Source organism: Arachis ipaensis, chromosome B5 (genome assembly GCF_059453495.1).
Source record: "Arachis ipaensis isolate K30076 ecotype BB chromosome B5, ASM5945349v1, whole genome shotgun sequence".
NCBI classification, from domain to species: domain Eukaryota; kingdom Viridiplantae; phylum Streptophyta; class Magnoliopsida; order Fabales; family Fabaceae; genus Arachis; species Arachis ipaensis.
Window position 1 is genome coordinate 136638046 of NC_142440.1, and position 16276 is coordinate 136654321.

The 16276-nt window shown below is 32.2% G+C and overlaps 1 pseudogene; it reads right to left on the reverse strand.

Moving 5' to 3' along the window:
- Window positions 1–10918: 10918 nt before the first annotated feature.
- Window positions 10919–11734, reverse strand: LOC110272110 (hydroxyproline O-galactosyltransferase GALT2 pseudogene; annotated as a pseudogene).
- Window positions 11735–16276: the final 4542 nt, after the last annotated feature.

Genomic DNA, 16276 nt, shown 5'->3' on the forward strand with positions numbered 1-16276 from the left:
GTCTGCTCATTACACCGTAGTCTCTCTTCACCCTCACCTGATCTCACCTCACCGCCGGTTCGTGTCGTCTTCTTCGTCTCGCCGCGCCTCCTACGATGTCTCAACCTCACCTCACCGTCGCGTTTTGGGTCGCAAGCCGTCCTCTTCATCGTGGCTCCTTGCTCTGCGGCGTCGTCGTCACCGTTGTCGCGTTCTCTTCGTCCTCTGCGTCCTCTCTCGGACAGGTTGGTGGTCTCCTACTTTCCTCAATCCTCACTTCTCTGCGTTCTACATTATCTCTAATTTTTTAATTATTTTGTTTATGATATATTTATTAATTCTTGATTATGAAATTCTGTTTATTTGTGTTATATTTATGTTATATTTTTAGTCATTCTGATTATGAATTTCTATTTATTTATATTTGTTAATTTTGTTTTAGTTATTTCTGTTTATGTTATATTTGTTGATTCTTGATTATGGATCTATTAAGGTTAATAGCAGATTGATCTCTTTTTTCTAATTATTAGTGTTTATAGTTGTTTTTGTTGATGTTGCTGTGAATTTAGGGTTGCTGAATAGGGAATAGGAAATAGGAAATAGGGAATAGGGAATAGGTGATGTAAATTTGTAATAGCTGTTGTTTTATACTTTTGCTATTCCATATTGTTTTAGAATGACTTCAGCGAACACCATCAGAAACACCATCCTCGCAATAACAAGGATTAACTCCTGATGCATCAATTGGAACCCAAAAAAATAACAATAGAGCAAAAATCGATCTTGTATGGGACCATTGTAAGTAAGTTGTGGAATCTGAAAAAACCATTCTGATGTGTATATATTATGAGAAGCTTATTAGGGGGTGGAGGAATTCATCGGTTTAAGATGTATTTGGCTGGAAAAGGAGGAGATGTTGAGTCATGTTGAAAGGTCCCAGCTGCAGTGAGACACCAATTCGATCAAAGCATTGAAGAACTTCGAAGCAAGAAAAGAAAAACTTAAGAACAATATATAGAAAGTTATAATGCTTGTGATGAAGTCGAAAGAGAATTTGATGAGATCGAACGCAATGAGATGTGACAACAAAAAAAATCAGAGCTCCAGCACCTAGCTCTAGAAAAGGAAAACAAGTCAAAGTATTACAATCTTTTTTTTCCATCAGCAACAATACCCAGAGCTCAATCAACTATAAAAAATGTGCTCCAAAGTTAAGAAATTATGGAGAAGTGTGATATTGCTATTGCGAAATAAATTATAGATGCCTCTGTGCCATTTAATGCGGTTAATTTAGCTTATTATCAGCCAATGATTGATGCTATTACAAGCATGGGTACAGGGTATAAAGGGTCAAATTATCCAAGAGTCCATGGGTATTTGTTGAGCAAATTGGTTGAGGATGTGAGAAAAATGATTGATGGTTTTTATGAGATTTGAAAACAAATTGGATTTACTATCATGACTGATAGATGGACTAATTGTTGTAGGCGTACTTTAATTAATTTTTTGGTTTATTGTCCTAAAAGAACTATTTTTCTAAAGTCAATTGATGCTTCTAATGTCTCGAAAGCTGCTGATGCTTTGTTTAAGTTGTTTAGGGATGTTGTATTGTTTATTGGTACTGATAATGTTGTGCATATTGTAACGGATAATGTTGGAAGGTTGTTGGAGTCTAAGTTTTCTAAATTGTATTGGTCCCTTTGTGCAGCTCATTGTGTTAATATAATATTTCAAGATATTGGGAAGTTACAAGAAGTGAGTGAAACTGTGTCATAAGCTTCATTGATCACCAAGTATATCTATAATCATTGCAATCTGCTGTTCTTGATGAGAAAATTTATAGGTGAGCGAAAAATACTTCGTCCTGCTCCAACTAGGTTTGCCACCAATTTATTGCTATGCAAAGTATTTTAACTCAAAGGGATCCTGAGAGCTATGGTGACCTCTAAAGAATGGACAAGTTCAGCTTACTCCAAAGAAGCCAAAGCTAAAAGATGTGTGGATCAAGTCTTGAATTCTAAATTTTGGAGTCAATGCACTGATATTGTTAAGCTTACTGAGCCACTTATTTGTGTTTTACGTATTGTGAATAGTAAAAACAGAGCTGCAATGAATTTTCTTTATCAAGCTATTTATAAGACTAGAGGATAAATAGTGAAGATGTTTCAAAAAAGAAAGAAGGTTACTGATCCTTATTTGAAGATTTTATATACACGTTGGATTCACAACTTCAAAAAAATCTTCATGCCGCTGATTATTGGTTAAATCCAGCTTTTCGATTTAATGCTGAAGAATTTGAAAAGCACAGGCAAACGACTTCTGACTTGCTAGATGTCATTGAGAAATATGCTTATGGTGATCCAGAATTGAATTCTAAGCTGACAAGTGAGATAAGGATCTTTAAGAATGTTGAACAAAATTTTAGAAGACCGTCTGCAATATGTGAACGCAACACTGTTATGCCAGGTGAATTTCTTCATAAAATTAATCTTTTGTAATGTATTTATGATTTGATATTTATGATTATGATATATTATTTTTTTTATGTTAAGATCAATGGTGAGAATGTTATGGTTGTGGAGCGCCAAACCTGAAAAAGTTGGCGATTCGTATTTTAGGCCAAATTTATAGTTCTTCAGGTTGTGAGCATAATTGGAGTATTTTTTAACACATTCACTCAAAGAAGAGGAATCGGTTAGAGCATAAAAAACTTAATGATCTTAATTATGTTAATTACAACTTAAGTTTACAACAAAAGTACTTTCTTAATTATTTTAAGTTGAAAGCATTATTTTAAAATTTTAATCATCATAAGAGTAACGAAGTATATTGATAACATAGAAATCAAATGAGAAAGCAAGTTTATGATCCAATTTATCTTGATGCATTTGAGAATAATTTAGAATGAATATTAAAAGATTCACCACCATTTTTAACTCCCGAAGAAGTTGATGCTTTACGAAATGATCTTGCAAATATGTCTCTTTAATTACCTTTTAGATGATTTAGTCATTTAGGTATGTTTTCTTTTATTTATTTATGAATTGTGATCAACTATGATTTCAATATACTTTATAAGATGTTTTATATTATTTTTTATTTGGATTTGTGAAACATTATTTATAATGCTAGATCAATTGGATTTGAAAGATAATCAGGATGATGGTAGAGCTAATAATTATGTGAAAAATATAAATCAAATGGAAACCAATCAAGATATAGCTCCACATTTCTCATATGAAGAACAATACCCTAATTTTGAAATCACTCATTAGATATACTTCATGGATTGTTATTCTTATTGTGTCTAATTAAGATATTATTGTAGTAGTACTAACTAATTTTATGTCTATCTTCGTATTAATTATCTTTAGAATTTGAGACTTGATTGTTCTTAAAATATTGGTAAAAATATGTATTTTAAATTTTTAAATTTTTTACTATTTTATATTTTTTTATATACGTAGAATCGATTTTATTAGTTCAACTAGTGATTTATCAGTTAAACCAATAAAGCAGTAACTAATAATCTGACTAATTTAATCACCAATTCAATTCTTACAACTATGAATAAAAGACACCCGTACAAAAAAAAAGTCGCATCACCCTTTACTCATGTATATTTATAGACATACAAGGGCAATGACTAAAAAAATATTTTTAAGAGCTCTTGCAATTTTTTTCATCTCAAGTTTATATAAGCAATTAAAGCTTTAGAACCTCTACAATACAAAAAAAATCCTTCAATTTAAAACCATTAATAATAAAAAGAAATAAAGTTAATTACTAATTCGATATCTAAAAGATTTTACTATTAACAAAAAAATTGCTAAAAAATATTATCAACAAAACAACATTTATATAATTTGAAAATATGACAAAAAAATCAATCAATAATATATTTTTTGTAAGTACCAGAAAAAATTCATATTTAGTAAGCAACTGATCCATTAGATCTACATTTTTGTGGCAAGATTTGAATAAATATTTAAAAGGGTACAAAAAATTCTAACAAAAATTTGATCTCTCTATATATATTTTTTTTAATTTTTAAAAAAATATAGTCATTCACAATAATTTTTTTTAAAATTTACTTGACAAAAGATCACTAAATTTCAAGAATGAAAAAAACTTATTTTTCTAATCATGATTGCAAAAATTTGCTTCAAAATTTGATCTCCAAAATTATTTTTTAAAAATATATATTTAATATGTACTTCCTTTTGTCGTATTTTTAAATCTTTTGGGGGGTTTGTTTGTCGTTAGCATCTTTCGGAGCTCGTTTTGTCAGTAATGCGAACTTTTTAAGTACCATCCTAATAGTTTACATAAAAAAAATATGTATTATTAGAATAAATAATTTTTATTAATCCAGATCATCTATATTGAATCACCAAAATTATATATCATAGTAAACGTACCTATATTCATAAAAGTGATAGAAGAATTGTCTCAGCTTCCTCACAAAAATTTTCTATATCCCTGATAGGGCTGAATTGTAACTCTTCTGATGGAAAAAGGGCGACAGAGATGACTTTGGTATATCGAAAATCGAAACCCTAAAGTCACTATTTATATTTGAGTATGGCACCTGTTGAACCCTAAAACCCAAATAAAAATAGTATCTAAAGACCAAATAAAGATAGTATCTAGTTTTATTCTCATTTAATTACAAATAAAAGTAATTATATATAACTTATTAATTTAACATTTATAACAATAAACAAAATCACCGTTATATAAATCATTTAATTTAAAATAATATAATTTATAATTATAATTAATATATATATTATTTACAAATAATTTAAAAAATTATATAATTTTTCAACATGTATCACTTCAACAATGACCCCTTTTTTTTATCCCTCCATCATTATTGTTCTAGTTTTGGCGACAAAGAATTATATTCTATCCAACCTTTAAAGGATCATCCAAGACATTGTACTTCAGGATGAAGATTTTAGCTATTTGGACATGTAGTTTTTACTATGAATAAATTATTAAAAAATTCACTACAATAATATCGATTATTTTTTAGAGTTATATGTGTAAAAAAAGAATTAAAATTCGTTAAAAAAACAAATGTTGATACTATTTTAACTATGAAAATATGTTAATAAAAATTTTGTCAAAAATAGTATATTTAACGTATAAGTAATTGTGAAAAAAGTTTAAATTTTATTTTGATAAATATTGGCTATCAAAAATAATTTATTAGAAAAATTTGAGAATATATTTTCTGTGATACTTATTAACCGTAAAAAATACTATTTATTTATTTTGATACTTATTGACCATAAAAAATTCTTAACAAAAATTTTTAATAAAAAAACATAAAAAAATTTTAGATATTTACGGTCAAATTATTCATAAAAAAAATATAGAGAATTTGATATTTGTAATATTTGTCAAAAATATATATTAACTTTTATATTTGATTATGACTGTTAAAAAAAATGTTAAAATAATCATCTTTTCTTGTAGTGATTGTTTATTAAAATATTATTATTTAATAAATGAATAAGTATAGCAATATTTATTATTTTCTGTATTTTAGAATTGTGTATGCACGCACTGTACGTGCTTGCGAGTATGACATATGTTGTTTGTCTTTTATATAATTTTTTTTGAAAAAAAAAATAAATCTCTAATTTTTATTGAAAATATAAAAACATTCCTAACTTTTTAAAATACGAGACGTTTAATAATCATTCCATTTAAAATATATAAGAACAAATTAATTTTCCAAAAAAACTGAGATGTCTCACATTTAAAAAAAAAGAGACATTTTTATATTTTTAATTGATCAAAAATTTATTTATCTTCGACATAAAAAATTAGAGACCTATTTATGACGACCTAGCTCTCCCTCACACCAACATTCCAGGTGGTTGGGTCTCTCTCTCTTAAGTAATTTGGTGAATCTGTTTGAACTTTGAGATACTTATGATTCTGTTTGAATTTTGGAGATGTCTGATTTACTATTTTTTTCTTAGTGATTACTGTTTATTCTCTATTATTTAGTTACTAATTATTGATTTTGATATCTATTATTTTGTTATTCTATTTTCTATTATTTAGTTATTGTTAGGGAGCCATTTAAATAAAGACGTTTAAAACGTCTTTTTTTAAAGATATTTTCTATTAGTTAAAATTTAACATATATAATCGATTAAATCGTGTTATTTTTGTCAAAATTAGGTCAGACAAATTAATTTAATAAAAAAATGGTGAATCAAATTTTGAATTAGTTTAAATTAATATTATTATTTATAAAAATAACTACAATACCCTTATTATAAAAAATGACTAAAATACTCTTATTATATATATATATATATTTTGAAAATTATAAATTCTAACCCTATGACGGCCAAAATTCTGAAAATCGGACCGGTCATCAAACCGCTCTAGTCACTGGTTTACTGGTTCAACCGGTCCAACCGGTGGTTTAACCGAAAAAACCGTTTTAGAATAAAATAATAAATAAATTATAAATAAACATCCTAAAATATCTTCCAAATTTAAAATACTACACAAAAAATCATCAACCAAATTCATATGATCTTATCAAAATACAAACTTAAAAGTTAAATAGTAAAAAGAAATATCTAAATATTAAATTTTGACTTTGAGGGTTAACAGGATCACTTAACACCTCAAATTCTAATTTAGAAATATCAGGAAACAAATGATTATCAATTTCAAAAGAATGTTGAGCTAGTTCAGTTAGAAAATGTTGATAATTCTGTGGTATTATGCTAACTGAACATGAACCTGAACCTTGCAAGATGAACTTTTCGGTTTAATCTTAGGCAGCGTTGCGTTCATCTGTTGTAAGAGAGCTCTCTTAGCAACATATTCTTCTTACTGAGCAAGCCATAAACGGGATCTAGTGTTGTTTCCAAGTTGAGGTATCAACATAACAAGTAGTCATTGAATAAGAAAGCATAACATATCACCAACTACCTATACACTTTGACTCTCCTTCCACTACCATCATCATCATTCATCAGTTTATTTATATACGGCATTGGCAGGTAGCTACCCTACTTATTCAGCAACAACCAGCATTTGATTTGATTTCCATTTTTAGAATTCAGCAACAATCATTACAAAACAGCAGCATAACAATAATAGCAGCTTAACAAGTCATTAATCACAAATTCCAAATTCAAAACACTGATCAATGATCACACAATTACAGTGCTATAACAAAACAGCAGCATAACAACAATATCAACTTAACAAGTCACTAATCAGAAATTCCAAATTCAAAACACTCATTAGTGATCGCAGAATCACAGTGCCATAACAAAACAACAGCATAACAACAACAGCAGCATAACAAGGGGAAAAGAACAATGAAAGTCACAAAAGATATCAGCAACCATATTCCTGTTTCATGCATTTAATTACTCATAAACAAAACTCAACTCCACCTGAATTGTTAATTTAACCTTGGTCTTATGGATTCATAAATAGGAATACATTACATTGCTCTTTCTTCTAAAATTCAAGCAAAAGCAAAAAGGAATGGTAAGCATATTAGAAAAAGAAACCCAACTTCTAGGAGCCAGTAACAAAATCATGAAATTTAAACAAGATCAAATTCAGACCAAAACCATAATCAGAAAAATCAATGTCTAATCTTATTATTTATAAACATTCAAAAAGGATGGACACTCACAAATTTAGCATGATTTTGAAGTAGAACAAGAAATAGAATGAGGGCATTTGAAATCAGTGGTAACATGATAGCAAGACATGACAGAGGTAGCAACAAAGGTAGCAGCACTAGCGGCCGTCTTCGAGCTCAAACACGACGGAAGAAGCAAAGGCTTCACCCTTTGCGCGCCTCCTCCCGCGACCTCCACCCCTTCTTTCCCCTTCGTAGCTCTCTCTCTCTCTCTCTCTCTCTCTCTCTCTCTCTCTCTCTCTCTCTCTCTCTCTCTCTCTCTCTCTCTCTCTCTCTCTCTCTCTCTCTCTCTCTCTGTGTGTATGTGTGTGTGTGTGTGTGTGTGTGTCTCGTCACTTAACGATGACTACGACGACGACGGACGGCGGCAGTAGCGCGATGAAGCAGACAAAGACGAGGACTGAGACCGAATTGAGGAATAAGCTGCGATTGTTCAAGCAGAGGAGGGTGGAGCATATGCGGCGCAACGCGATGGCAGAGATGAGCTGCGACGACGCTGAAACAGTAGGGACGACGACTGGACCAGATTCGACGGCGGCGGTAGGACGGCAGCGGTGACAAAGCTTTAAGAGGAAAGTGATAAGGCTAGGGTTTGAGAGAGGGAAGCAAATGCATGAGACCAAAAGGCTGGTTCCCTTTTCTTCTAATACCAAAACGGTGACGTTTTTGGCAAAAAAGTAAAAATCGGCCGGGTCTTGGTTCGGTTCGACCGACCGGTCAACAGTTTTAGAACGATTTTTAAATTGCCGGTTTTACCTATTAAACCGAATTAGAACTGTTGGCAGTTCTCGGTTCGATCGGCCGGTCCGGTTTTCAAAACCATGATGACGGCAGAGAAATAAAAGGGCTAAAATTTAATATTCTCAAAATTAATAATAATAATAATAATAATAATAATAATAATAATAATAATAATAATAATAAGAGTATTTTAGTCCATTTTTATAAAAAATAATATTAATTTAGACCAGTTCAAGATTTGATTCACTATTTTTTCGGTCAAATTAATTTATCTGGTCTAATTTTGACAAAAAAATAACACGGTTTAATCGATTATATGTGTTAAATTTTAATTATTAAAAAATATCTTTAAAAAAAGACGTTTTAGACGTCTTTATTTGAGTGACTTTCTTATTGTTATAGATTACTTAGTATTATTGTTATTTTATAATTGATTTAGTTATTTATCTAGTTATTGATTTAGATATTGTTATATTATTTAAGATCTGAGTTATGGATTCTGTAATAGTCTGTTTAATGGAGGTTGATGGTGAAAAAAAAAAAGTGAGTCGACCAGCTAACCTATCAAATGACAATTCACTTTTTAGCGGGATAGAGTAGCAAGTTCACCCCATACCACTTTGGCGAGGCAGACCGGCCTGTCCTGTTTTATAGTGAGTTTTAACAAGGTAAAACGGCCCACTTTGTTACCTTTACTTTTTTTTGTCTATTTTATTATATCACTTTTATGCCATACAGTTATTATTACTTTTAATTTTTAACTAAAAAAGAGAAGTATACATAAAGATGTATAAAAAAGAATTACGTATAAAACACATTTAAAAAAATCCGAATAGACAAAACAAAAAAAAAACACAAAAAGCATATATTAGCCATTGCAAAAAACCGTAAACACATCACTACTAACCCTAAATTATGAGTTATGATAATAACATTATTTCTCAATAACATCATCTATGAGTAGGGAAGAGTTAAAACAGTTCTATCATCTATCATCTATCATCTATCATCAGTTTGAACTTATATTCATTGATTGCCTTTCAATTTGATCATTAAATTCACATTTAGAGAGTTACTCCTAAGTCATACAAGTTAACTGTTTGTTGCTGTGTTGGATTAATGCACTAGCCCTAGTTATGCTACGTAGCTTATTTATTTATAACAAAAGGAGTTTAAAGAACCAGTAAATTTTATAATTTGTAGTCATCAATTAGTCATTATTAATATTTTTAATAATGTGTAATTATATCTAATGGTATAAAATTCACTTTTCTTTTAATAATTAAGTATTAATCAAATTTTAATAAAAATATTGCTCCTTAGTCTTTCTCTCATAACAATCTCACTCTAATTTGCATGTACAAATTTTTCCTTCACAAGGCTACAAAAAGATGCCATTGGTTTCCTAATTCCTAACCGCTTTACTATTATGGTAGCTAGAATTTTTGGCTTAAATTTGAAAAAGATTCATATACAAGCATTGGGCTAGGATACATAGAGACCAATTAAATCCTCGTAATTGCTATTACTATAGATTTTCATTATTTTATCATATAAAGTGTGCTCTTTTAATGAAACTTTCATATTCAAATTAAAATTTAGTGAACCTCCTGACATTTAATTATTTAGTTTCACTAATCATCATCATAATAAGTATGTATTTATTGTGTATACAGAAATTAAACATATTGATGTTCCACTGTACTGCATACTATGACAGGGTCGAAGCATTTAATTGGTTTCATGAGCCTTTTTAGTACTTATTAAGAGCACTATGATGATTTATTGATTTATATGCAAATGATGATTATGTGGATAATATTGGCGACTACTATCTTTTTAATAGGATGCTGGTGACGTTAATAAATTTTATTGATGATGTGAGAGTACAGCATGCATGACATGAGCATTTATCTTGAAAGTAACCAGGTGTTGCAGTCTTGCAGATGCTAATAAATTAAAAGTAAATTTATTTAGTGAAAAAAATTAACTAAATCCAGAAAAGATAAATGACTTTCAAAGAGATTTATTTTTATACTTATCTTTAGATCTTTGAGTTAATAGTCAAAATCGTTTTTGAAAGATATTTTGATCTCCATTTTCGTTTTTGACAGATAAATTTAATCAAAATTGTCCTTGAAAGATTTAAAATTAATCACGTTAGTCTCTCCGTCTATTCTGTCACTAACAACGTTAATTTTACTGACACAGCACGTTAGTTTTTTTTTTTTTTTGTCTTTTTGATCATAGGCTGTTAAGCCCAAAAAACAGAAACAGAACCCTAACTACCCAGAACCTGACCCATCCGTACCCGCCCCGAAAATCCCTCCTCAACGCATCTGTGTAGCTTCGAGCCTCCATTCCCGTCCCGCAGCAACACAACCCCCACAATGGTGGTTCTTCAAGCATTCCTTCATCATCCTCAGTTGGCAAGCCATCACATCTTTGAGCTGTTCTCCAGTGCATTCGATAGTAGGTATTATGCTCGATAACTGGTCATTTGCTCCAGTCCCCTCTTAACCGAGGATTCAGGTGAAGAATCTTCGGAGGATCTTCCCCTTCAACTGACTTTAGTCCTTGTAACTCAACCATGAACTGTGAAACTGCAACCAATCCATCACTTTTCCTCAACTTCCCAAGCTTAGGAACATATTCCTTATGAGCAAAATGGGGTGTCCCCATCACAGTGATTGAGTAACCTGCTACTAGCCCGCAAGGTAGAAACATCAAGCCATCTCTCTTCTGCAATTCATCCCCAATCATTGATATCCAAGAAGGACAGGACTCAGGCTTTCCTTCAATGATAGATTTCTCTCCAGACTCCACGTCATCAGCCGTGTCTAATTCTCCCCAAGCCTTCGGCCCCAATGTCCATGCCTCATCTGTCATTCTCTCAAGCACAGATAAATTGTTTGTCCTATTCATTTGTCGCATGATTCTTCCAGTAATTCGGCTATACTTCTGAGGAACACGCTCCACGGATTCACCACCATGTTCTTCCTCCTTCAGTGAAACCTTGTTGGGTCTCAAGGGAGCATCCTTGTCCGTGCTATCCTCTAGCCTCCGGTGAAGTGAATCTCGATAAATAGAACTAACAAAAGGCTTGCTCAACTCTGAACCTTCTGAGCCACCAACAACAGCGGCACCATCCAATCCATCATAAATCTCATCCCCAATTATCGTTGGCACAATCTTCAGAATTTGAGGAAACTTGCACGAAATGAAAACCAAATATAACACCCAAACAGCAAACAAAAATTGGGACAAGCTAAACCTCCTCGAATTGGAAGGTTCAGTTTTCTGCCTCTTCATAGTCTTCAAAATCAACAAACTAAAGAAAAAACGATACAATCTACACTGCAGCAAGTTATCAACTACAACAAAACCCTACACTGCAGATGTTTTATGCAAATAAAACCATAAAGAACTACATCAACGTGAGGAAGCACGCAAACGAAAACAAAGCTGTAATTTTGAAAGCAAACCCCAAGTCCATGACCAAAAAGACAAAAGAAAAATTAATATGTCATGTCAGCAAAATTAATGTTGTTAGTGACAGAATAGACGGAGGAACTAACGTGATTAATTTTAAATCTTTCGAGGATGATTTTGATTAAATTTATCTTTCGGGGACAAAAATAGAGATCGGGATATCTTTCAGGGATAATTTTGACTATTAACTCTTAGTTCTTTACTAACTTTATATTAATAAACTTTACTGTTAAAGACACTAATAATAACTACAAGGGAGAAAAAAAACTCATTAATAGTACTGAACAATTTAGCTGCAAATTAAAAAATCCGCCACTAATATCATATTTGCAATGAAGTTGGCCGCCACAAAAAATGACTTATTTATTGAATTTAATTTTAATGTATTTTTAGTCTAATTTTTTAAATATGCTTAGTATAGAAAGGTTAGGGGAGGAATTGATGTTGCAAAAAAGTTGGATAGAACTTTTTGTAATAGAGATTGGTGTCTGTCTTTTCCAGAGGTTTATACAGAAATTTTGGGAAGGTTGCACTTAGATCAATGTCCTTTGTTTATTAGGGGTATAAGGCTCAAAGTGACACAAAAGAAGAATAGACCTTTCAAGTTTCAGGTGGCTTGGACTACACACTCGAACTTAAAATCAATAGTACAGCAAGCATGAGAATCGGATTCTCCTGATGTTGTGAGAAGCCTTAAGCGGGTTCAGTAGGAAGCTCATAAATTTAACTAAAAAATCTTCGGTAATATTTTTGTCAAAAAGCGGGATCTGAAGAACCGGATTAACAAAATTCAGAATCTAAGAAAAATTGAAAAGGAGCTGCATGAGGAGTTAAACACTATCCTCCTCTAGGAAGAGCTTATGTGGTATCAAAAATCGAGAGAACAGTGGGTAAAATTTGGTGATCGCAACACTAGTTTCTTTCACTTGTAGACCATTATCAGAAGGAAAAGGAATAAAATTCATGGCCTGATTCTAGAGGATGGTTATGGGTCAATGGAGGAAGCCTCCCTTCAGATGGAAACAAATACATTTTTTCAAAGACTTTTCTGTTCTACAGAAGAAGTTATAATTGATAATTTGAAGGATATTCCTCTCCCTCAACTTAGTCAAAAAGCTTGTGAGAGACTTACATTTCGGTTTCCATGGAGGAGGTAAGGAAAGCGATCATGGAAATGAATTCTTTTAAGGTGCGTGGTCCCGATGGTTTCTAAGCCTTCTTCTTCAAAGAGTATCGGGAGATTATTGGGCTGGATGTTTGTAGAATTGTGAATAAAGCCTTTCTTGGAGATCCCTTACAAGCCACAATTTTTGAGACTTTGTTGGTTTTGATCCCTAAGATGGACAGTCCATTTTGTATGAAGGATTTTCGACGGATAAGACTCTGCAATATAATTTATAAGATCATCACAAAGGTTTTGGTTAATCGCTTCAGGCCAATTCTTTCTGAGATTGTGGGCCCTCTCCAGGATGGTTTCTTCCTGGTAGAAGGACCTTGAAGAATATAATCCATAGCCCAAGAGATTCTTCACTTCATGCGGAAGTCTAAATAAAAAAAAGGAGTGATAGCTTTCAAAATTGACTTGGAGAAAGCTTATGACTGGGTGGATTGGCATTTCCTTCGGCATACTTTACATAATTTTGGTTTTCTTAACAACATTGTCCAGCTGATTATGTCATGTGTGAGTTCTTCTTCTCTATCTATTATATGGAACGGTGACTGGCTGCAAAATTTTACCCCCTAAAGAGGGCTTAGATAGGAGGATCCTTTGTCTCTTTACTTATTTGTGCTCTGTATGGAAAGATTGACTTATCTTATCTCTCATATTATTTCGACTGGTGACTGGATGTCTGTAGCTATTTCTAAGAAAGCGCTAAAAATATCTCATTTGATATTTGCAGATGATCTTCTTTTGTTTTGTAAAGCAACAAAGACCCAAGTTGAGATTGTGATGCAGACACTAGATCTCTTTACTAAGGCTTCTAGTTTGAAAGTGAATATTTCTAATTCTAAGACTGAATGCTCGAAGAACATATCTCAGAAAAGGAGGGAGATGCTTTCGGAGGTTACTAGTATCCGATTTACTTAGGATTTGGCAAAGTATTTGGGAGTGAACATAGGGCATGACAAAGCAAACAGGAAGATGGCCCAGAAGGTGATTGAAAAAGTTAGAAGCCGCTTGGCTTCCTGGAAATGACGTTTGCTTAATAAAGTAGGGTAAAATTGGTTTAATTTAATCAGTTCTTTCATCAATCCCTGTCTATCAAATGTAAGTGTCACTTCTACCAGCTTATGCAAATGAGAAAATAAATTACATGATGAGATAATTTCTTTGAAAAGAGAGTGCGGAAGGGTAGTGACTCTCCTTGATAAACTGGAACCAAATTGCATCTCCCAAAAAGGTAGGTGGATTGGGTATTAGAGACTCCTTTTGTGTGAATTATGCTTTACTTGATATGCTCATGTGGCTGATTTTTTACTGCAAAGACAAGTTATGGGTCCAGCTTCTAATAGGTAAATACATGAAGAACTCGGTGGATCTTATTCCATATAACAATAAGAAAATTTCTAATGTTTGGCGTAGTATTTTAAAAGCTTACTCACAAATTAAGGAAGGGTTTATGTGGTGTTACGGAGATTTTCAACAGTCTTTGTGATATGACCACTGGAGCTCAATTGACAAGATTGGAGGTACTCTTCCTTATGTCCACATTTCAGAGTTACTCTTTACTATTGCGGATGCTTGTGATAATAATTCGTGGAGACTAGATCACTTGACATCACCTATACCAGAAGATGTTAGATATATGATCTAGAGTTTACCCCCACCCAAACATTAATGATGCTCCTGGTTGGTATTGGAATCCAAATAATCATAGGGAGTATAGCACTAATCTGGATATCTCTGACTTGCTCAAAGAAAGTTCCAGTGGAATGATGGAACTGATTGGTCTTGATTGTGAAAATTAAAGATTTCATAGAAGTTTAAGATACTTATTTGGTCGGTGGACAATGAGGTCCTTCCAACTGCTATTTTTGCTTTAGAAGAAGTCTTGTTGATTCTGATGTTTGTCCTAGATGTAACATGACCCAAGAATCAATACTTCATTGCCTTAGGGAGTGTGAGCCTGCCAAAGCAATTTGGAAGCTGTTGGATATGGAGTGTCTTATCCTTCGGAGAGAGGATAATTTTATGAGTGGTTCAGGAATAATATCAAGGGAAAAGAGTTTATCTTTACATCAACAATTTGGTGGATTTGGAGTGATAGATGCCAACATATTTTTGGTGTAGTTGCTAAGCGGTTTGATAGGAGGATGGTGAACCTAGCGAGATCTACGGAAAATGAGATCCAAGGGCAAAGGTTCTCCTCCTACTCGGCTATTCTCTAGAGCAAAGTCTGATTTGGCGACCACCTCCTCAAAAGGTGATAAAAATTAATTGTGATGCTAGTATATATTATGACGATGGGTTTGCAGGTTTTACGTGTCTGTTAAAGAATTATGCTGGTGCTTGGATTCTTAGTTGTTCTGGGACTCTTCCTGTCTGGTCCATAAAAAGGTGCGAGCTCTTCGTGGTTTGGCGTGGCCTTGTCCTGGCTTGGGAGTGTGACTTTCGACAAGTTATTTGTGAAATAAATAATTAGACATCTTCCTTCTTTTGGGTGGTATTTGAAATTCTGATAATGCTTGTGACATCAATTTTGTAAACAAAATTCAGGACCTGCTGACTCGACATTGGAATGTTCAGTTCGATCTTATCAAGCATGATGTTAACAACGTTGCTGATTGGATAGCCAAACCTGGTTCAAGGGATAGTAGAGAGCACTTGGTTTGGTTAGAGCCTGAGGAGACCCTAGACCTTCTCCTCCAAAGAGACGTTGCTAAAGCTTTTTAACTTTTTTTCTCTTTCTCTTGTTGTCTTTTAGTTCTTGTTTAATTTTCCATATATATATATATATATATATTATCACATCATTAAAAATAATTATTTTTTATTATCACTGCGTGAGTAATCATCCAAAAAATAAATATAATTAAATAATTTATTAAAAAATTTTACATTATTGATACACAAAATCAAACTCCTATTAATTAGCAATATATTTTCTCAAGATGCATTTTTTGCAGCAAAGTTATCCCCTTTAGTGACTTGGGATCAAATTAAGGAGAATTGGCAGTAAATTTTCACAATTTAATTTAAAAGTCACTAGAAAAATTTCCTCTATTTCTTTTTAAATAAAATAGATAGATATAACTTATGAGTCTTGAGAGACTAATACATGTAAATGAGTCTTACTTTAAGAGCTAACACTTAAAAAAGTCTCAAAAGGTTTTGAGCTCTATTACCTTAATAGTTAACTT